Source organism: Macrobrachium nipponense, chromosome 10, assembly GCF_015104395.2.
Source record: "Macrobrachium nipponense isolate FS-2020 chromosome 10, ASM1510439v2, whole genome shotgun sequence".
NCBI classification, from domain to species: domain Eukaryota; kingdom Metazoa; phylum Arthropoda; class Malacostraca; order Decapoda; family Palaemonidae; genus Macrobrachium; species Macrobrachium nipponense.
The window spans coordinates 81,520,345-81,529,711 of record NC_087204.1 but is presented as its reverse complement, the minus strand read 5'-3'; positions in this window follow the sequence as shown (position 1 = coordinate 81,529,711).

Below are 9,367 nucleotides of genomic sequence, written 5' to 3'. Positions count from 1 at the left end.
GAGAAAGTGAACATCACGGTGCGACGCGCGGACAAGACAGCAGCCTTCGTCTTGATTGATACTGCCGAATATCACGAGAAGCTGGATGCTATTTTGGCTGATGAGAGCAAGTTCGAGCGCCTGACGAGGAACCCGACAAACGACATCAAGAGGGAGGCTAAAAGAGTCATCAGCGCAGTGAATGCTGCGACAAACGCTGTGCACCTCCCACCCTTACAAGGAGACTACAGCCTGGGTTATTTATATGGTAATGTAAAAACCCACAAAACAAGGAAACCCCATCCGGCCGATCATCAGCCAAACGCCCGCCCCTACGTACGCCTTGGCTAAATGCCTCAACCAAATTTTGACCCCTTATGTACCGAGTCGGTACAGCCTGCAGTCTTCGGCAGAATTCTTTGAAGCCATCAAGGACCCCCCTGGTACCAGGATTATTGCCTTACTGGACGTGGATTCCCTATTTACTAACGTGCCTGTCGACGAAACCATAGTATATATAATCCTTGATCGTGTCTACAGGAATCACTCAACAGCGCCCCTCAACATACCGGAAGCCTCACTCCGTACGCTGTTGGAGATCTGCACGAAGAAGGCCCCTTTCTCCACCCACCGCGGCCAGATGTTCTGCCAAAAGGTCGGCGTGGAGATGGGCTCCCCACTGGGGGTCCTCTTCGCTAACTTTTAAATGGGTACCGTGGAGGAACGGGTCTTCGCCAGGATGCAGCAACCCCGCAGATATGGACGTTATATTGACGACATCTTTGTACAAGTCGACGCCGAGGATGAGGTAGAAGCCCTCCGTCAAGCATTTCAGCAGTGCAGTGTGTTGAATTACACAGTCGAACACAGCTCCGATGATCGGCTCCACTTCCTCACGTCCTTGTAAGCAAGACGGAAGACGGTCTCCGTACTTCAGTCTACACAAAGAAGACCAATCTAGGACTTTGCCTCAACAGAGACAGCGAGTGCCCCGCCAGATTCAAAAGCACCACCGTCAGGGCCTTTGTCAGGAGGGCCCTCTCCCACTGCTCGACCTGGCAGGACACTCACCAGGAACTCGACCGCGCCTCCCAAGTACTTGTGAATAACGTGTACTAAAATAAATTAATCAGCAAGGAAGTCCGCACAGCCCTGGAGAAATGGTACGGTAGTGAGAGCCCGCAGCCCCGCCCCCAGGATAATATCAAGCTGTACTACAAAGCCTTCATGAGTTCCCATTACCGTGAAGAAGAGGACTCCATTAAAAAATTATTTCTAAAAATGTATCCCGGACTGACGATACCTAGAATATATACTTTATCATATATGACCAGAATCGGAGGACGCGCGACCTTATTATGAAAAATAACCCCTCTCCACAGGTACGAGAACCCCTGAAGCAGACGCATGTAGTGTACCAGTATAAATGCCCAGTCCGCGAATGCAGCGGCGCCTACGTAGGTATGACTACCATGCGTCTGTTGAAGAGACTCTCATGCCACGCCCAAGCGGGGGCTATCAAGAATCACGCCTGCAACAAACATCAGGAGGCCATCTCCCGGGATGTCATCATACAGAACACGAAAATCATCGGGAAGGACACTGATGCCTGTCGGTTGCGCCTGCTGGAGGCGCTCTTCATCCAGCAAATAAAACCTACATTGAATACAACTCCACGAAAGACAACGCCCCCGAACGAGGTACTCCTGCAGCTGATGGAAATCAAATTAGCTGTGACGTCCCACAGCGTAGCGCAACACCCACCAACGTTACAGCGCCGCTCAGGAGGTCTAAACGGCTGCAGGATCTACAGCATCGCAACCATCGGCTCAAAGAAAGTGGCTTGAGACCTGGCTCAGACAACCAATAGGAGACAAGCATGGGGCACACCCCCTGCTGTCAACCACAGATATAAAGAGGACGGACACCACACCAAGATCAGTCCACCCTCAGCTTCCCCAGCCCGAGGATGTCTGGCAGCTCCAGACGAAAGCTCGCGTTAAGAAAGAGAGAGAGAGAGAGAGAGAGAACCGTTAATGACTTTGATGACTATGGTATCATAGTTTTTCTGTAAAATTCAAATATATACACCTATTTTGACACTGTAATTGATCATGACCTCTATAGGCGCTCTACTAGCCTGTTTAAGTAGCACTGAAAAAGCAGCTATTCGCACAATAGAGAAGAATATCTACAAGAGTAATGCTGCTGAAGTAGCCATTACTTTAAATAAAATATTATTATTATTATTATTATTATTATTATTATTATTATTATTATTATTATTATTATTATTATTATTATTATTATTGTCCCCTAACCAAACATTATTTTCAGTTTAAAAAGAATTCATATTAGATCAAAATAATAATGATTATAATAATACTACATTATGTTATACTAATGCATTTTTAATCAGGAAACTGAAAGTTTCTTGGCGGAGAAGTGAAAATGATTTCCCACAGTGGGTCAAGAGTTCTTTTGTTTTGTTTTGTTTAAGATTACGACAAACATTTTTTCCTAAGAAATGTCATAACTATTTTCAAAACTATTCTCGATAGCTTAGAACTGAGAAATATGCTACAAGCTCAGTATCAAACTATAATGAATTCTATAAAACCGAAGTTTAAGACATTATGCCTTATTTTTAGAATTAATAATACTGGAGAGGAAAAATTAATTCTACAGCCGCGAATTATTCCGTTCTCAGAAATTTAGCTATTGCTAAAATAAGTAAATCATCTTTTAGTTCCCCGCTTTGTAGTTCCCGTAGTTAAACCATAAATTGTCTCTAAAAAATCTAGATTCACTCAGCTGTGCGCAACACTGCGTGCAAGGATAAATATTGTATTCCTTTCAGACAAAATCAGAGTAAATTTTGCGTAATGCTCTATTATTAATAAAAAGATGAAAAAGGTTTTATTAGAAATTTCGAATGTGTCCTCCAGAATCTGTTGTATCCTTTAGTGTTCACATTCTTATTATCTTAATATCTTTATTATTAAAACTATGTTTTAGATGCGATTTGTTTGTTTGTTTGTCCGTATATTTTTTTAAGTTACAAGTGGAATTCTACAACGATTTTACCAAAGGTTAGCATCCACAATAACAAGAAATTATTGGACTTCGTGAGATATAAATGTAACTTTTGGAGAGGTGGGAGCTTTTTGATGACTGGGGAAGGGGACAGGGTTCCAGGGCTCTTACTCAAGCTTAGAGGAGATTTGCAGTTTCCGGGACGCTCTTTTGTTGGTTCTATTGTTCATGATGCTGGATATCGACTCTTCAAAAGAAATGAATCGTTCAAATACCTGAACTAACCATTTACATCCGATTTCGACATATAAAGCTTTTTTATCATCAATAAACCTCATTTTTGGATACAATATTGTAAATTAGCTTACCATGCTAATAGAGCCATTTGTGATAAAGAGGATGCAATTAAAAAGTAGGTCATGCTGAAATATTTCGTCACACTTAGAAAAAAAATAATGTCTGTCGCATTTTTAGTAAAAGAAAACTTTATAAAGGTATTTCAGTCCATAGAATAAACAATACATTAAGTCTTATTTCTATTGAGAAGACTTATATAATGAACATTTTGATGCTCCTTTTGATCAAACATCTAACAGACTCATCATTATCATCATCCAGGTGCCATATCCCCAAGGACGTCGGCAATCATGGCTCGCTATTCCTCCCTATTTCCGGTTCTCTGCAGCAACTGAGCTGCAGACATTCTTCCTCCAGTCATTCTCACCAATCCATCCATATAGTTTTGTCTAGGTCTTCCTCTCGGTCTCCTTCCATTGATTTTACCAGTGAGAGAGAGATGTAGCTACTAGTTCTTGTCTTCTAACTATGTGACCCCCAAACCGCATTTGTCTGCCTCTCACTGAGGCCAAAAGCTCTCTTTCAACGCATACTCTCGCTAATATTTCCTCATTAGTTTTCCTTTTTGACCATGATATTTTTAACATCCTTCTCCAAAACCACATTTCTGCTGCCTGTAACCTCTCCTCGTCTGACTTCCTCAAAGTCCAAGTTTCACAGCCATTCAACAATACACACCAAACAAAACATTTCACAAACTTCTTCCTTAGATTTATAGATATTTTCGAGTTGGTGACTAATTTCTTGATCTTACCAAATGCATCTTTTGCTATGGATATCCTCTTCAGACTAGTAAGATATGTTACTTAAACAAAATGGAAGAGCCATTCATCAAATATCTGTTTACTTTGTTTTCTATGATATAAAATTATATACTGTATAGAAAACAAGTAAAGAGGTAAACCCTGGTAATTTTGGAGTATTGCCGTAAGCGAAGATTAACCGTTTTCTCTTCTTTAAGAATAGTTTTTATCATTACAGATTTTCTAGAAAAAATGTCTGTCTTTCAATCATGTTTCAGTTCACTCCTAAGTTCATTATTTAATCATCAATCAGAATGATTAATTACTTTGTTAGGGAAATTATTGCGAGATTTCCTATAATATTCATAATTGACTTTTATTGTCGGGGAAATTAAATCTTGTGTCAGTGGCTCTATATGTTTTTTTTTTTTTCCTGGCCATTAATAACAATTACTGTTTGTGCTAGTGAGTATTGTTGATTTTATTATATATTTGATATCTGGATACTTACTACTTGTAACGAGTCTTCACGGTGGCGAGGTTAGGCAACCTAACCGCAGTTCGACGTGATCATAATAGTATTTTTTTTCTATATACATTTTACATTTAATATTTGTTCTTGTCATCCAGTCTTTTAAGTATTCATAATTGAGAGATATTATGTAAAAATATGTTTACAAATTGATGGTACTTTAGCTTTTTCCAAAAGACAATGTTTAAGTTTAAAAATCGATAATAACGATGAACATTACAAGAGTCTTTTAATAATAAACAAGAACCCCATAAAACTGTGTGTTTTCATTCAGAGAGACTTATAAAGAAAACTACTAATAAAGAGAAAAGTTGATAAAATTGGACCTCAGAGTAAGACTGCTATTAGGTCTGTAACTTTTATACAAGCATAGAAAGTATGCGTTTTGGTAATTCTACGGAAAAGATTTGTAGAACGCCTACCGTGTTTAGTACAAACCTCTGGCCAGGTCTTATTCACTCGATACTTAATTGGTGAAACAAGAATACAATTACATCTTTAAGCATACCATTCAAAAGATTGAAGTTTCTTCAACATAATGTGATATATGAAAGCCCCCATACAAACTGAAATAAGCATGTGGGGTCTTCGTAAAATATGTTTTCAAGGCAGTTTTAAAATCCAATATGGCGGCATTCGAGTGGCTGGCCGTTCTAAACACAGACAATCCACCATCTTTCCCAGCCTTCCCAGCACTCATTTGAACAATGTTAGCGTATATATGTAACGTTTATTAATCTTACTCAAGATGGCAGTTGTAATCAGCACAATAAAACAACATTTTGTTGCCTATATTAGTGAAAGTATGAAACTTTTTATTCCCGAGGTCATGGTTTGAACTGAATTCATTTTTACCTTATAATCGGTGGTTTTATCCTCACTGCCATAACAACTGAAACTCCACAGTGCTTATTTTATTGTAATTATACACATTTTGGTCTTAATTCACTCCAAATTGCACTTGAACCACGTTGCTGTTCCTGGTTTCTAAACATTCACTCCACAAACACAGTTACGAGCAGCAGGCGACTACATGTTTTTGAGGTGCAAAGCTTTATTCCCTTAATTGTTTACTTTACTCATTATTTAGTTTACTTTACTTTGTTACTTCAAAATATTTATTTAATTCATGTCTATTATCCCTTTTTTGCAACCAAATTAACCCCGAAAAATTACACATATTTCTGAAGTACTTATGAGTAGACGACGGCAAAAAGACTCATCGTTGCCAATTTAGTGGAGCTTCACACATACGCCGATGCATTTACAAACTGTTTCCATGAATTCTAGTTGTCATAGTAATGCAGTAATGATAAAATTCCTGTAATATGTATATATACTGCAAATTGATACGCTTATTTCACTAATTTCCCCGGTTTCGTGTAAGTCTTATACCTAGTTTGGAGGGTAAACACACACCAATTGACAACACTGATAAACAATTGAATAGCGCAAAACGCCGCAAAGGACTAAAGTACTCCTCTTCAATAAGTACTGGTTTGAGGTCGGGATTACGATTGTTGTGATGAAAGTGCCCCAGCGTTTATGGGTACAAGTGGTGTGCGGATTTAGCACAGGAAATGGGAAGTTTGTTGACACAAGCGACTTCGCAAATATCGAGATGGCGTCAATCTTCTAAAGTTTTTTAATCGTAAGTAAAAATTACGAAAGCGTTTTTTATATTGTGGGGTAGCTGAACATCCCCTCGAAATGCACCCCTCTATAGGATCCAAATTTAAAGTCTCTAAAGAAATTTTAAATCCCTTTGATTAGACTGAAAAGGGGATTGAGGGTAATGAAGGCTTTCATACTCGATGATTGTTTCTTAGAAGCGAGTGATAATAAATTTGTCAATAACGCATTCACAGCAGGACGTCATTCATCTATTTCAGTTATATTCATAACACAGAATATGTTTCATTCTGGAAAGTTTAGTAGAAGTATAAGCCTGAATTGTCCACATTACATTCTAATGAAAAATCGTGATTTTAGTCAAATTAAAACTTTAGGTCGACAGTTATTCATCATTTTCGGATATATATAAAAAGGCTCTATCGCGTAACCGGTACGGGTATTTGTTAGTAGACTTTGCCACGTCAACACCTGAACTGTTACAGCTTCGAACTAATATTATTGGTGAAACGGAATATCAAATAGCTTACCAATATGGTTAAAGAACTGTTAAAACTTCTTAAAACTTTATGCAGGGATGTACAAGGTGTTGGTAGTTCCAGCGGGGTAGACCCTTTATTTAGAGTAGCGAAAAATCTGTATAACAAAATTACTCGAGAAAATTTTAAAGAATTCTTACGCGGGCAAAAGTCCTACACCCTTCATAAAATCACGAGAAAAAAATTCCGAAGAAGAAAAATCATATCACCCAAACCTCGAGTGATAGCAGTACCGATTTAGCTGATATGTCAAAATTAGCTCGATACAATAATGGGTTTAAATATTTGCTGATATTTATTGACGTGTTTTCCAGATATTTACAAATTATTCCATTGAAAAAGAAGGATGGTGTCTCTATGCATCGTGCTTTAAAGAAGATTATCGAATCTAGAGAATTTTCGGGAATTTCATGTTTGAATAGTGATGAGGGCACGGAATATTATAACAAACACGTCAGAGAATATCTAGAGGGTAAAAATATAAAATTATATAGAGTTTACTCACAAGAGATAAAATCATCTAAAGCTGAAAGAGTAATAAGGACTATTAAGAGCAGGATATATTGATATCTCACGCATAAGAACACCTTAAAATACATTAGCGTCTTTCGTGACATTGTTCAGAGTTATTACAATACCCCACATAAAAGTTTGGGAAAGGAACGCACCTCTCAACAGGTTCTCGCGTTAACCACTAGAGCGGACATTGAACGTTAATTCTCGAGTATGTATAAAAATGCTGCCCTCGTTAATCCATCCACCAGTTCAATCTTGAATGTTGGAGACGTTGTACGTATAGCGGATGAGCATCGGAACGCAGTTTTTAGAAGGAGATATACTATTCAAAATACTCTGGAAATTTTTAAAATCCGAAAAGTGGATACATCGCAAAATCCTGTCATATACTTCTTGGAAGATTTAGCCGATGAAGAAATAAAGGGAGTATTCTACCGTGAAGAATTAATTCCCACAATTCTAACAGAAACTTATGATATCACTATTCTGAGAAGCAGGAAGAAAAATAATAAAACTCAATATTACGTTAATTGGAAAGGTTACCCGAGTCAATTCAATTCATGGGTCGATGAATCTCAAATTGTACGGATATGAACCATAAACAACCTTTAATATATAGAAATAAAAACTTTATTTTATTCATCACATGTTTATCACCCAGTAAAGTCATTCCAATATTAAACGGTGGTTTTGTTGCTATCTTATCGGAAATTTTTAGAAATTTTCTTTGCTGTAATCTAACTCAAGATAAGCCGCGAGTTTGATAGTGAGTCTTTTTAATTGACGAGAAATGAACGAGTTTTACGTTATCCCCGCTGTTACATACAAGAGGTTAATAAGTAGAAAGGAGGTTTGTGATAATATTGATAATAATTATACTAACCTTGAGGGTAATGGTAAGGTGGATACAACCGTTAGTGACATGCACATACCTCTTAATGTTAAAATGAATGCAAACTTTCCCACGGCGGCTCAATCACTCACGGGACCTCCTCATTCTCCTATGAAGGGTGTGGGCGAGGTGGCTGAAGTAGCTGGGGAGGGGGGGGGGGGGGTGTAAATGCTCCGATGACTTTGAAAACAGTTAAAGGGGATATTAGCCGCAAAAGAAGCAATCCCGATTTAAGAGGTATTATTCCAATATTATTTAAAGAACCTCAAAAGTCGTAAGTTACAGCTTTTGTTAAACATTTACAAAATTCTAGCTCGATTGAATGGAATGAAGAAGGGGATTTAGCTCATCCACTGGCAGGTTATAACATTTTAGAAATCGCTTGAGAATTTCAAGGGAGTAAAAAAAACCACGTTGATAATATTTCTAATTATCACTACTTAATTGAGATGGCAGAAGTTAAAGATTGGATGTTAAGGAATGTAGCTATTAAAAAACAAATAGAAGCATGGCGCAATGAATTGAAAAGAGGCGGCAGTGGAATGAAGAAGGTGGGACATGCGAAAAAGAAAATGGCAGGTGCGTGGGTACCTTGTTAACATGTTGGGAATATGATACAGCTTGTTTATAGTGTGATTAACCCTTTACATGATACAACTTGTTTAATCACGAGGTTGAGATAATAGTTCGAAAGTGTGTCGGGCTTTAGCGTGATTCATAGCTTCAGGTGGCATGATACAACTTGTTTAATCAGTGATTTTGATAAAGGGGGCATCTTTAATGACTCATAGTGTCAGGGGGCGGGAAAGCTCGATTGCGGGATTCGGTGGGTCATGAACTCTTGAACCATCGGAATAATAAGGCTCACACTCTCCCCATGGCATCGTCAACCACCTCGTGCAAGTTAGTTTTCGGGAACTTGTCCGAAAATAGGTTCAGAAAGAGAAATACTTGTTTAGTAGTGACCACTAATTGTGTTACATGCAGGAATTTCGGTGTGGCTGAAGACGTCGTTCGAAGTTATCCATACGCCGAGACTGCGGGCTTTCGATATTCTCGGGCTGGTGCAACGTACTCCTGTCTTCGCGATCGCGGTGTTGAAGGGTCAGCCATTGTGAAAAGGGCAGAAAATATTATCTCT